Raw genomic sequence first — 15,228 nt, 5'->3', positions numbered from 1 at the left:
GTAAGGTAGATAGCTAGTGGGAAGCAGTCACATAGCACAAGGAGATCAGCTCAGTGCTCTGTGAACACCTAGAGGGGTGGGCTAGGGAGGGTGGGAGGGAGACGCAAGAGGGAGGGGATATAGGGATATATGTATATGTATAGCTGATTCACTTTGTTATAAAGCAGAAACTAACACACATTGTAAAGCAATTATACTCCAATAAAGATGTTAAACAAAAAAACAAAAAAAAATTAATCATTTTTATGAATATAATCAAATACTTATTACTAGAAGTTTTACACCTGTTCTACATAAAATTGAAGTAGGTCAATTTGCATTCGTTAACAGGCAAATTTCCTGAAAAATAAAAACAAATGCATATCTTGTAGAATAATTTCTGACATTCTTACGATGAAACTCTGGGAACGTGTGAAATTATAAGTATGCATCATTGTAAACAAATGATTTTTTAAATAAAACTTGAGCTTATAGGATTAATAAATAACGACTGGCCTGGACTTTCACATGGTCTATCAGCCCCAGCAGGATTATTTTGTAGCCCCCAAACTACATTATAAAAACAGAAGCCCGGCTGAATGAGTTCTTAGTTTGGAATATTTATGTGCTAAAACAGCAGCATGATCTACAAACATGCACAAGGCTATATCCTAGCTCCACTCAACACTTTATTACTAAGAAAAGAGGGTGCTTTGTTCTGAAGACAGCAAACTTGGGGTGGAGACGCTGACCTGCATCCATGATGCTCAGTTAGGGGGGATGATGTTGGTGTAACTGTATACAAAAACTGTAACACTTTAATGATTATAATATTGAAAAGATTTAGCAGTAAAGAATCAAGGTGAGATTATCCTAGAGAAAGGAGAGTGGCAAGAATTTTAAATCTCTTTGCTTGAGCTGGAATATCCATCTTCTCCTGCCTTGGACATTGGCATTCCTAGTTCCCAGGCCTTCAGACTTGGACTGGGCCTCATACCACTGGCCCTTTGATTCTCAGGCCTTTGGAATCCAGCTGGGACTTACACCATTGGTCCCCCTGGTTCTCAGGCCTCTGGACTCGGACCATATTCCACCACTGGCTTTCCTAGTCCTCCAGTTTGCGGACGGCAGATTATAGGACTTCTCGGCCTCCATGAAAGTATAAGCCAATTCCTATAATAAATCTCCTCTTATACATATCTATATAATATATCCTATTGGTTCTGTTTCTCTGGAAAACGCTGACTAGTACAGATTTTGGCTGAGAAACACCAGTACAGATGATCTCCAGGTTTCCTCTCTTCAGTTGAAAAACCAATGGCTCTATTTAATCTGCACACAGTTGGGGCAGCACGGCAGAGTGAACAGAGCACTGAATTCAGGGTTCTGCTCCCATTTCTGCCACTACCTGTGTCAATGTGAGCAATTCAGTGAACCACCCTGGTTCTCCATTCGCTAAGGTGTAAAGTGAAAGGCTCTGTGTGGCTGACTTGTGAGGCTCCATCTAACACTCCCAGTCGCTGATCCTGGGGAAGATCTTGGAGTCCACGGAGGATCATCAGGTTCTAAGAGTGCCTCCAAAGAGCCTCCAGCACTAGAAGGTCCATTCAGGCCCAGGCTGGCCAACCCTTAACCACTGCTCAACCTATCAAGAAATTTTTTACTCACCGATGACGATTCATAATTAATTTAACAGTAGGAATGCCATGGAAAAATCAGGTTTGATTTATTTCTTCTCTGCCCTTCTCATTGAATTTGTTACCAATAAAATATCTTGAATTCATCTCCTAATTAGTATTCCCACGATCAGTGCCCTGGTCCAGGGTCTGCTCACTGATCTCCCAACTGTTCTCCAATTCCATGCTGTTCCTTCTCTGATAATACAGCCCCACATCATCTCACCAGTCATCTATCTAAATGTTAATGTGATCCATCTCCCTCCCTAATTAAAAACCCTCAGTGAGCTCCACTGCCTGTAGAATTAAGTCCAGACTCTTTAGCATTGTTTCCAATGTGGTATCTGACCTCAATTCCAGCAACAGCTCTCACCTCCCAAGATCTCTACACTTAGAGACTTTTGGATTCAAGGATCTCTAAATCCAATCTGCCTTTGACCAAATATAGAAATGAAGCAAGTTTTACCATTACATACAAGCGTCTTTTCTTAGCCTAAATCTTATCCCTTTTGCATAAAATCTTTTGGAAGCATAAATTTCTTTAAAGAATCAAAAAGAGCTCCTTGAATCAATAAATGTTTTGGTATAATTTCTCTATTTTTTAATACCACCCTGCCTCCCAAGCTACATGGTTTGTAACTCATTCATTTAACTTGTCAGTCATTCATATAGCAATCATTCGTGAATCTTCCTGTGTGTCCTGTACGTTGATAAACTATATAACAGGCTATATATTGGCTCTACAATGTTAAAGAAACATGTTTTTTCTAAGCACTTCAATTACTGAAATAATTTAATACTCAAGGACAATACTATAGCATACTATGTTAATTATTTTAATGCAATGACACATAATTATTTTACATTGTAATCTAAAAAATGATGATGAGAGACTGAGAAATTAAGATAGTAGTTACCCCTATGAAGTAACCTTCTTCAAACTCACTTAAAATTTCAGAGTTGGTATTTTTGTTTGTGCTTGTATTACTTGACATGACCTTTAAATGTCCAGCAAGAACCAAGTAGTGTTCTAAGGGTATGTGTCCTTGTCTTAGAATCATACTTTCAGCTTCAAATCTGAGTAGAAAGAATATTAAAAACATCTCTTCTGTAAAATTGTAAGTCTGAAGTCATTACTGGCTAACAAAATCCTGTCAACTTCATCTGTAAAGAATTTTACTTTTTATTAAGAAGCAATTTTCATCCTCTTCTGGTAAAGACCTTGAAGCAGGGACCCTAGCCAACTTGTCCACAGCTATAGCATCAGAGCCTAGAATGGTGCTTGGCTCAGAACGTAGACACTCAATGAATATATACTGAGTAGATTTATGAATAGGCAAAATAGGGGTGCCACACAACCACAGAACAGAAGGTCTCCCTACAAATTAATTCATTAGATGAGCCCTGCTACTTCACAAAATATAGGTATTTTTTAAAACTACTACTGCTGAATTCATGACGTAAGGCCAGATTTTTCACTTTCTGGGAGACATAAATTTGGTGTTGATTGGCGTTCCTTTTATCAAGACTTTTTTTAAGTACTATATTCAAGATCAGTTTTGCAAATCTGCTATTTCCCCTATTCATAGGTCTTTAGCCAGAAATAGCAGTTTGTCCACCCTTAATTTCTAGAAACAACCTACCTCTAGTAATAATACATGGTAAACTTTAATAGACATAAAAACATGGAATATATAGCAATGATTTTAATTATTCAAAAGGAAGATATTTTATAAAGTATTGGGATTTTTTGCCCTACTTCAATAAGTTTGATGTTGTGAAGGAGAGTTAGAAGCAGGAAAACTCCCAACAAAACAACCATACAAGCTGATAAGTAAGCCTGTCACAGTTCCATAGATGCTGACAGAAGGCATGGGGCTCTTGAGTCAGAGACAAAGGACTTTACTAGTTGCAGCAAAAGGAGTAACAAGAGTATCAGTATTGTTGCACCAGTCCCCAAATCCCTCAAGGCAATGTGGGGGGCCCAGTGGAGCCCGCATATGCAGTGGGGTGAATCACAGGGGAGGATCCTGTGCATAGGGTATCTGCTGCTTTTATAACAGGCAGTAAGCAAGCTGGTTTGTCTGGAAGGCAACCAGGTGCCACGAAGAACAGCAATGCATTACTTTTCTCAGGACTGCCAGCTGCATAAACAATCCGAGAAATGGCCCAGGTAAAAGAACAGTTGAAGCCTTGGGATTTTAGCACATTCAGTAAGAAGTTTAGGCACACAAGAAGCTCCAAGCAGACTGTATCTCAACATACAGGGCATAATAATACAAATGAATGGAATTTTAAAATAAAGCTAGACGGTTACCTAAAGAATTATGATTCTAGTTCCAAAAGGAAAAAAATACGAGGAGAAGTTTTACAATGCTATTTTCACTGCCTTTGAGAAAAGGATTCACGAGATTACAATGGGAAGACTCCTGACTTTCGATTATGTTAATAGCAATTTTTAAAAACCACTACTCAAACTTTGTAGACTTGAACAAAATATCAAAAATTCCTGAAGTAACTGCCACATCCCAGAAATATCCTCAAGATAATGATTAGTTTCTATGAACCAAGAATAGGAGAACAGTCAATAGGAGCACCGAGGAATCATGAGAATGAGGCCAGTAATAAGTATGTGATAGAAAAGGAAGGAGAAGGTGTGGGGAATTGAAAACTAATAAATTTAGGACAAGCACTTTAATGAATAAAGTCTGGAATTCAACACGCAATTGGATTTAAAGCATCACAGAAAGAGCAGGAGGATTCCACATTCTGTTTTCTCTCTGTTATACTGTGCAAGTGCAGATGAGAGCCAGTCATTCCCAGCCAGGTTTTAAAGTGCATCATTTGGCTGCCAGATGCCCATTATACTAATTGGATCACCAGTTTCCTCTATATCTCATTGACACAAGGATTCCAGGGCTACCCATTTCTCCTGCAGCATTAAAATTTAAGAACGCCACACATACAGTAAACCATAAAATATTCACATGGGCCTGTACTCTACTTTTGTATTATATTGTAACTCTGGAATGATTCTTCAATAGCCTACATGAGTGATGTGAAGGAATGACAATACTAAATAGGTTTCTCATGTTTAACATTTAATTTTATACTTCCGGAGCATTTGACACACTTGTGAATATTTACAATTTGATTCGAATCATCATCTTCCTCAAGCATTGTTTTCTTGTTTAGTATATAGCTACAACTGTTCCAACCTGACAAATATAGAAATCAGAGTACTTCTGTTAGGAACAGAAAAAGGAAGACTTAATACCCTCACAATCAAAAACTAAAATGTCCTCATTAATATACATATGGCTATACATGTATATTGTATATTGAACTCTAAGAAAAACCTATGAATATTATTATTTATAGATACACTGATTCATTTTGGTTTTATTCTCCATTTAAAAGGGTAAATTTGAATAAATATTAATATCACTCTTCACTGAATGACCTGGTGCTTAATAAAAGTAACTCCCCATTAAAATTTCTAGATATCCATGATTTTAAAAATGAGACTTCATGTTAATACTACATTATTTAACTTTTTCCAAGAAAGACTCACATACACAATGGATCTTGTATTAAGCAGGGTTCTGGGTTCCAGACAAAAGAATCCACTCTGATCGGTTTAAAGAAAGAAAGGATTTACTACAGGTACTAGATAGCTTATAGAATCTTTGGAAAGGTTAGTGAAATAGTTTCTAAGCCAAACTTACAGGAATAACTTTGATGAAAATGCTGGGCAGATCCCAGAACCACTTTGTCTCCACCACAGTCAGGAAACTGGAGCTACCACACCTAAACAAGGAATCCTGTGGGTTTTGCCAGTTCCTGCACCAGCAAAACAGATGTCCCATGTCCTACCCTTCCCCGCCCCATATATTAATTGCAAACCAAATGTCATGAAGATACATCTGTCAGAATCTAAACCTTGTACTGATACACTAAAAGAAAGTGAGGAGGGGCTGGAAAAGGCAGATTTTTGTTTTGTTTTGGTTAATATTCTATACTGAGATGGCAGGGTTTACATTATGGGGAAATATAAAAATGTAGCACTTTTTCAAAAGATTTTGGGTACCCCCAGGTTGCAAATGTCAACTTCAACTTTATCATAAAATTCAGGGTACCTTATCTAATATATTTGGCATGTTTTTCCTCTTTCTAGACAAATAAGTATACTGTTATAGTAGTCCAGTCATGTTTTTATTGTTTTGGAATTTTGCTTATAAGTTTTGATCTTCATCCTATTTTCAATTCTAGGTTGGTTGGAAAATTCATCATTACATTACAGAGTTCAAAGCACAAACCCCAAATTATTACACATTTCTTTTGATCAACATTCAATTTGTAACATGTCTTTTGTCTTCAAAGTTTTGTTAAACTCTATTCACCATCTGCCACTGCTTATCTTAGGGGATTGCCAAGACCCAAATGGAATATTTTCGTGTCACTTACTCTTGATAGATTGTGGTCTGGCAAAGTTGAAGCTGTACTTCATTTGGCAAACTGTGTAATGACCTATTCTTCTTTAGACATAGTTGAAGCTTTTACAAAAAGAAGAAAGAAAATAAATAAATAATAGCGTAGAAAAGAGCTAAAGGAAAAAGATTATGATGCTCTGCAATTAGCTCAGATCCCTTCAACGTTTCTGATAACCAAAACAAGAGTAGATTTTATGTGTTTCCCAAGGTCCAGCCATTTTTTATGTGATAGACATTGGTAATTAAAATCTTCCATATCTGGATTCATGAGAATTTGGTATGATCCTAACAGAGCAAAACTTTTCCTATGGAAAGGAAGGAGACATTGAGACACTGAGGAGATGGTCTTCCCCAGTACTCATGAAGTTCCATGGTGTTAGGCCCTCAACCTCTGTGAAGAAGTTCGTAAGGAATCCTTCAGAACCTAGATTGCCCAGCAAAACAGTTAGGACAAACCAAGGACCAGAAAAGTAAAATCTGATGGTGTCCAGGAATCCTTTACTGGAAGACTTTGAGGTAAAAAGTTCAAGCATGCCTTTTTTTCCTTTTCCAAAGTATTAGGTTTTAATACGCATTAATATTGCATCTGCCTGCTATCACTGAGAAAGAACTGTGAGGTGGCTACTAAATCTTTAAAATGTTTGCATTTCTAAAAGGTCTGAAAACAAAGATATGTTCATAACCCCTACCTCACACCATATATAAAGATTAACTCAAAAAGTGGATCAGTGATGTAAATATAAGATCCAAAAATATTAAACTGGAAAATATAGGGGTATAGCAGCAATAGAAAAAATAAACTGGACTTTATCCAAACTTAAAACTTTTTGCATCAAAGGACATTATCAAAGACAATGAAAAGAAAACTAACCTATAGAATGGGAGAAAATATTTGCAAGTCACATATTTGACAAGGGTTTAATACCCAGAATATATAAAGAACTCCCAACTCGGTAACTAAAAGACAAACAGGTCAATTTTAAAATGGGCAGTGGACTTGAATAGGTGTTTCTCCAAAGAAGATATACAAATGGCCATGAAATGGTACATGAAAAGATGCTTAACCACCTTAGTCACTTGGGAAATGCAAATCAAACACAGAATGAGATACCACTTCACACCTACTAGCACAGCAGTAATAATAATAGTAGTAGTAATAGTAGAAAATAACAAGTATTGATGAGGATGTGAAGAAATTGGAACCCTTGGGCATTGTTGGTGGGAATGCAATTGTTGCAGCTACTGTGGAAAACAGTATGGCAATTACTCAAAAAGCTACAGAATTATCATACGACCCAGCAATTCCACTCTTAGGTAACCCCTTCCTTGACACCTAATTCCTGGCAACCACTAATTATTTTCTCTCCCTACAGTTTTACCATCCACAGCATCATATAAATAGAATCATACAATGCATTACTTTTTGTGTCTGGCTTAGCAAAATGCATTTAAGATCATCCGCGTCTTGTATGAATCAACAGTTTGTTCCTTTTTATTGTTCAGTTGTATTTCATTGTATGGCTATATCAGTTTGTTTATCCATTCACCTGTTAAAGGATATTTATAAGGATGATCCTTAAATTTCCCTTTTCATTACTAATTAAAATTCCATTTAATTCCTAAATGAGTATAGTTTTGTGTTAATATTTTATTTTAATTTTTTGAAATTTGGTGTTTATGATGTACAGACTTAATTTACTATTTATAAAAACACTTGACTAACTAAAAGACCTCATTTTCTGACCTGCTAGGTAAGTTTTCTGCAAAGCAATTTGATTAAAAATTTTGAAATTTTAGGGTGCTTAAAACCTTAAGTATCAACTTCTGCATGTTATGACCATATCTTTAAAATTTTTAATGACATTTTAACCATTTTTAAGTGTGCATTTCAATGGCATTAATTACATTCATGCTGTTGTGCAACCATCACCACTGTTTCCAAATCTTTTCCATCACCCCATAGAGAAACTCTGTAACTATTAAGTAATGACTCTCCATAACCCCTCACCCCAGCCCCTGGCAAGCACTGTTGTACTCTCTGCTTCTGAGTTTGACTACTCTAGATACCTCATGTCAGTGGAATCATGTAGTATTTGTCATTCTGTGACTGGCTTATTTCACTTAACATAATGTCTTCAAGGTCATCCATACGATTATGTGTATCAGAACTGTCATTCCTTTTGAAGGCTAAATAACTTTCCACTAGACAGATATACTACAACTTATTTATCCACTCATTTGTCAATGGACATTTAGATTATTTCCACATCTTGGCTATTGTAAATAATGCTGCAATGAACCCAGGAGTGTTGATATCTCTTCGAGGTCTTGATTTTAATTCTTTTGGAAAAATATCAGAAGTGAGACTGTTTGATCATAGAGTAGTTCTATTTTTAATTTTTTGAGGAACCTCCATACTGTTTTCTACAGTGGTTGCACCATTTTACATTCCCACCAACAGTATACAAGGTTTCTAATTTTTCCACATCCTTGCCAACACTTGTCTTTTGAATTTTTGATAATAGCCATCCTAACAGCTGTGAGGTGATATCTTATTGTGGTTTAATTTGCATTTTCCTGACCTTAAGCATCTTTTCATTTGCCTGTTGGTTTTTTGTATGTCTTCTTTGGAGAAATGTCTATTTAGTTCCTTTGCCCATTTTTTAATCTGGTTATTTGTTTTTTTGCTATTGTGCTGTTGCAGTTTCTTACATATTTTGGATATTAAGCCCTTATCAGATAAATGGTTTGCAAATATTATCTCTCATTCCATTGGTTGCCTTTTTATTTTGTTGATTATTTCCTTTGATGTGCAGAAGCCTTTTAGTTTGATGTAGTCCCACTTGTCTATGGTTTTTTTTTTTTTTTTGGCCACACTGCACCACATGTGGCTCTTAGTTCCCCAATCAGGGATAACCCATGCCCCCTGCAATGGAAGCGCGGAGTCCTAACCACTGGGCTGCCGGGGAAGTTCCAAGTCCCACTCGTCTATTTTTGCTTTTGTTGCCTGAGCTTCTGTCATATCAATGAAATAATTGCTAAGATCACTGCCACAATGGATGTCCCCTTCACAATAGCATCAAAAAGAAAATATTTAGGAATAAAGTTAACTAGGGAGGTAAAAGATCTGTACACTAAAAACTATAAAAACATTAATGAAAGGAATTAAAGAAGATACAAAAAATGGAAAGACATCTAATGTTTATGGATTGGAAGACTTAATATTGTTTAAATGTCCATACTACACAATCTACAGATTCAATCAATCCCTATCAACTTCCAACAGCTTTTCTTTCAGAAATAGAAAAAACATTCTAAAATTCATATGGAACCACAAAAGACAGTGAATTGCCAAAACAATCTTGAGAAAGAAGAACAAAGCTGGAAATATCACACTACTTGATTTCAAAATATATTACAAAGTTACAGTAATTAAAACAGTATGGTACTGGCATAAAGACAGATATAGATCAATTGAACAAAATAGAGAGCCCAGAAATGAATCCATACATGTATGGTCAACTGATCTTCAACAAGGGTGCCAAGAATGCACAATGGGGAGAGGACAGTCTCTCCAACAAATGGTACTATACAACAGATAATGACAGTAGGTCTGTATCTGTAGGAGAAGGACGTTTCAAACAAGCAAAGGAGGAATGCTAGAATAAATCCGATGGTAACAGGCTGAAGTTGGAGACATCCATTTGAACTAATGTTTATTTTAATATATATACAGAAATGAATATAGATAAATGGGTTAATATACTACAAACACTTGCCAGCTCTATGCACTGAGAGGGCCTAGAAGTAATGACTCTCCAGTTGCAACAAGAACACCTAGTGGACAGGTTTTGGTTTCTAAATACCATTCTCCAATAAAAGGAGCTATACTTCTTAAAGAATGGCTGGTTCTTGGGCCAGGGCATAGAAAATACAAGATAAGCCTGGAGAATCTTACAGTGCCAGAAAGTAAGTTGGTGATAATAATTATTATTATAAATGAAATAAAAATAAAATAAATAAAAGACATGGGTCTGTCAAATGGACACATGAGCCACCCTTAAGAGGTCCTGATACCCAGAGCTAGAATAATTTAAGCCATATAATAAACAATGATAATAAAGAATTATAACCCAAAGAATAAAATAAATATCCATATGGCGATAAATATCTATGAGACCATCTGATATAAATATACAAGCAAATGAATGAATGAATAAATGAAAAGAGGCAATTCTTCCTTTCAGAAGAATTATAAATGCAAAAAGAATGAGGAAAACCGAGCATCACCACTAGAGTACCAAAGTAATAATTGCTGCAGGGAAGATCCACTGATGAATGCTAAAATTAGTGAGAGAAACAGGGTATCCACATTGCCTCCAAGTATCTCCCAAAAAATATTTATTAATAACTGTGGAGGTTTAACATCTGCCTACAATTTCTTAAATATTCCTCCCTCCAGAAGATGGACCTTAATTCCCCTGGACTGGGCTGGACTTAGTAACTCACTTCCAAAGGACAGAATATGGGAAGGGGAAATGGTAACTTTCCATGGAGAATCCTGGCAGATACTACCTTAGCCAACTGATCAAGGATAACATCGCCAGTAACAAGACATTAATGTCATGCACCCAAAATCTATAACTTCAGTCTGATCATGAGAAAAAAAAGTAAACCCAAACCGAAGGACATTCTACAAAACATCTAACCAGTACACCTCAAAACTGTCAATGTAATGAAAGACAAGGAAAAAAAAATGAGGAACTGTCACAGATTGAAGGAGAGTAAGGAGACATGAAAACTAAAAGCACTGTGGTCTCCTGACTTGAATCCTGGAACAGAAAAAAAGACAGTGGAAGCACTGGGGAAATCTAAATAGTCTGTAGTTTAATTTACAGTATTTGTTGAACCAATCTTAATTTCTTAGTTTTGGTCATTGTTCCATGGCTACATGAGATGTTAACATCTGGGGAGACTGGGCAGAGAGTATACCAGAATTATCTGTACTATCTCTGCAATTCTTCTGTAAGCCTAAAATTATCAACATAAAAAGTTTAAAAATTTTTTAGCTTCAGCTAAACACAGTAATTTGAAATAAATGGGTCTCAATCCCACGTAACTGAAGCCCAAAATAAAAGCAAATCAGCTGTATCCAGTTATTACTATTCACCCATGCAATCTGAATGTCCAAGTTTTCCAAACTAAGATCTCTCATAGTACGTCTAGGATTCATAAAGAGTAAATATCTATTTTTACACCTCAGGAACATAATTCTATATTTAAATTAGATTCTATAAGAAAGATAAATTGAACTTAAATCATGTTTGTTTATACTCCTTTTTCCAAATTGTAAATTCACTGCTAAGTCGAGGACTGTGTGTAACCAGACAAGAATTTCAGCTTGTTATTACAAGAACTTACATGGCTATGATACCAGTGTTGGAATCTCCTGGACTAAAATGGTATAGGTGGATTCAAGACAATGTCATAAGCACAGAAAACAGTGACTTTTAGAAACGTCTGATGCCAAAGATGATGAATACTTGTAATATAGCACTTTATTGTTTAGGATACTCTGAAATGCTTTATACCTTAAAATGTTTAAAATCAATATCTCTTTTTACTTGAGAGCTGGTTTACAAAACATCCTTTAGAGGCTAAAAAACAACAAATGTAAATCCAATTTACCTAAGTATATTAAAAATTTTAATAGAAGTAGAGAAGGTCCACCTAATATCTTAGGAACAGAAATTCATAGCTACATAATGGATTGCTTTGAAGTTTGTTCAAAGATTAGTAAATTAAAATTACAGAAAACATTTTAATAGGCTTAAATAAATTTATTTATATTCAAAATCAATGATTTATCTTAAACATATACCTCAAACATAACACACAGTAGGAACTCAATGATCAGTATTTCTTTAATTCATATATGAAATAAATGAAAGATTGCTTCACTAGACCAAAATAAAATATAAATATTACAACCATCTTTATTTAATCCCATTTTGTTTTCTAAAACCATAAAATTGGGCTTCCCTGGTGGCGCAGTGGTTGAGAATCTGCCTGCTAATGCAGGGAACACGGGTTTGAGCCCTGGTCTGGGAGGATCCCACATGCCACGGAGCAACTAGGCCCGTGAGCCACAACTACCGAGCCTGCGCGTCTGGAGCCTGTGCTCCGCAACAAGAGAGGCCGCGATAGTGAGAGGCCCGCGCACCGCGATGAAGAGTGGCCCCCGCTTGCCACAACTAGAGAAAGCCCTCACACAGAAATGAAGATCCAACACAGCAAAAATAAATAAATAAATTAATAAACTCCTACCCCTAACATCTTCTTTAAAAAAAATAAAACCATAAAATTAAGGCAAAGATTAGGAGAGTAGAAGTATAAGAAAAATAATTTGGCATGATGTTTTCATAGTGTTAACCTGTATCGCTTAAAATTATAGAAGAAAAGCACTATTAATAACATTGGAATAACCATTATCAGAAAAAAAACTTTTTAAATTTCTTTACCTCTCTGAGATTTTCTTGGCTTCTTTGCTTAGGCTGAATGAACAACAATGTTTTCAGCTTTCCAAATTCTTTGCTCTGTAAAACAAAGTGTATTTACATTGAATGCATCCCACTTGTCCCCAAGGATACAACTTCTTCTAAAAATTTGGAAAGCATTTATAGCCTGGGTAACATAGAGTGTTATATTTATGTAATAGTGACTTCTAACTTTGCACGTAAACTTTGTTGAAATAACTTTAAGAAACATATTTACTTAAAACAACTAAAGCACCAAGCATGGAATTCACTGTCATGTTATAGACAGACAAGTTTGATTCTAACAAACAGGACCATTATAGCAAGTTGAGAGTTGTTTGCTTGTTACAAGTCACCCCATGAATGTAACCTACTCTCATGTCAGCTCAGTTGAATAGAGATCACATTCACCAGAGTCCATGAACCTACACAAAAGTATCAAGAGTAACTGTTTCCTTTTTATCTAGGGAATTCAGTTTCAAAACAGTGTTACTGACTGAGGGCTACACTCTAAGGTGAAATACAACTCAGTTTAGTTAAGTTTATTTATCCCAATACAGCGTCTTTCCTTAACTTTTTATTCCAGGTCTTAGGCATCAACATGAAAAAGCATGACCTCCAGCCAAATCTTGATATCAATTTACTCTTCATATCCCATAGGCAATGATGAGAAACTGAATATAGATCTAAGATACTCCTAGACATATTCTGATAGCTTGTTTGTTCTTATTAATAGTAATAATAACAATTTATTGAGCATTTATTATGTACCAGGCACTGCTTCAAGTACTTTACCTCCATTAACTCATAAAAGCAGTTTATATTTTTTGACTTCCTATGTAAGGAATAAACTCTCTGGCTGTTTAACATGCCTGTCAATGACACAGGGAATATGCTGACTTAATTCTTCTGGTTTGTAGTAGCTATTTTTAAAATGGAATGAATGACAACACTACCACAGTCTACCCAAGCAATATAGCAGAGATGATGCAACACATAATCCTTAAATCAAGGAACTGTGCTTCACTACATCTTCTGCCTACGCTGGAAACTACACTGCACAGTGTGACGCACTCCCATATTGGCCGGCACTGTTCTAACGGGATCTAGTAATATTATTCATCTGTGCTCATGAAAAGTGAATTTTTACCCATAATGTACTCATACAAATGCCAGCAACAAGAAGAAATTACTGATAGGATTAACATATAACAAGTTAATTGTGCCAAATTAAAAAAAGAAAACAGAGGCAAGTGAGTTGTTTCATTTGATGTCAATATATTCCCCAAATATATATAAGAATTTAACTCTATTAAGCATAATAAACTGTAATTTGGGGAATTAACTTTTACTCTGTGATAGATAGAATACATATAAGTTCAAATTACTTTTAATACTGAATATATTAAAATTTAAAACTGGCCTACAAAACACATATCATTATGAAAAGAGCTAATACATTCACATGCATATAAAGAATGGAGGGAAATACACCAGAATGTCATAATTGATGATCTGTCTCCCTGGGTATAGAATTTTTAGTCATTTTTATTTTCTTCTTCATCTTTTTAAAACCCAAATTTCCTACACTTAACCTGTATTACCTTACTTTTATTTCAAATTTTAAAAAATAGCTCAATTTTTTTCTGATTATGAAAATAATATATTTACATTTAAAACTGAAAATCTATTGAAATCCTACCAACCATAGTTATATTTTGATGCATTCTAGAGCTCTGTGTCTCTGTTTCTGTGTGTGTATATGAATATATATTCACATATATACATATCTGTACACTAAAGAAACATACATAATTTTATAAAAATAAAATTATACTATTCTGTTTTTTGGCTTGATTTTTTTTTCTTCAGTGACATACTATTTACTTCTTTCCACATGTACACAGTTACTTTTAATAGCTGCATTGTACTCCATTATATAATTTATCAATTACCCCTCAGAACCCAGTTTAGACATCACTTAAGAAGCAAAGCGAGAGAGAGGCATGAACATATATACACTACCAAACATAAGGTAGATAGCTAGTGGGAAGCAGCTGCATAGCACAGGGAGATCAGCTTGGTGCTTTGTGACCACCTGGAGGGGTGGGATAGGGAGGGTGAGAGGGAGGGAGACGCAAGAGGGAAGAGATATGGGAACATATGTATATGTATAACTGATTCACTTTGTTATAAAGCAGAAACCAACACACCATTGTAAAGCAATTATACCCCAATAAAGATGTTAAAAATAATAATAAATTATAAGGTGCTTCCAAAAAAAAATTAGTAGGAATGACAAAATTAACGTTAGTTGGTCAAAACTATAAACTGGTAAAGTCTTTCCAGAAAACAAGCATAAGAGGGCTTCCCTGGTGGCGCGGTGGTTAAGAATCCGCATGCCAATGCAGGGGACATGGGTTTGATCCCTGGTCTGGGAAGATCCCACATGCCGTGGAGCAGCTAAGCCTGAGTGCCACAACTACTGAGCCTGTGCTCTAGAGCCCACGAGCCACAACTGCTGAGCCCACACGCCGCAACTAC

The 15,228-nt window shown here is 35.7% G+C and overlaps 1 long non-coding RNA gene across 1 annotated transcript in view; it reads right to left on the bottom strand.

The window, feature by feature from the left end:
- The window catches only part of LOC132425447 (uncharacterized), an 87,684-nt gene that overhangs the window by 48,827 nt on the left and 23,629 nt on the right, over window positions 1–15,228 (bottom strand). The window contains exon 2 of the long non-coding RNA XR_009519439.1: window positions 12,670–12,744. This is a non-coding gene — a long non-coding RNA (uncharacterized lncRNA). The remainder of the gene's footprint in view (window positions 1–12,669; window positions 12,745–15,228) is intronic.

The sequence above is a fragment of the Delphinus delphis genome, chromosome 5, assembly GCF_949987515.2.
Source record: "Delphinus delphis chromosome 5, mDelDel1.2, whole genome shotgun sequence".
NCBI lineage: Eukaryota > Metazoa > Chordata > Mammalia > Artiodactyla > Delphinidae > Delphinus > Delphinus delphis.
Note: the sequence above shows the minus strand (reverse complement) of the source record. Positions and strands in the feature narration are given on the sequence as shown.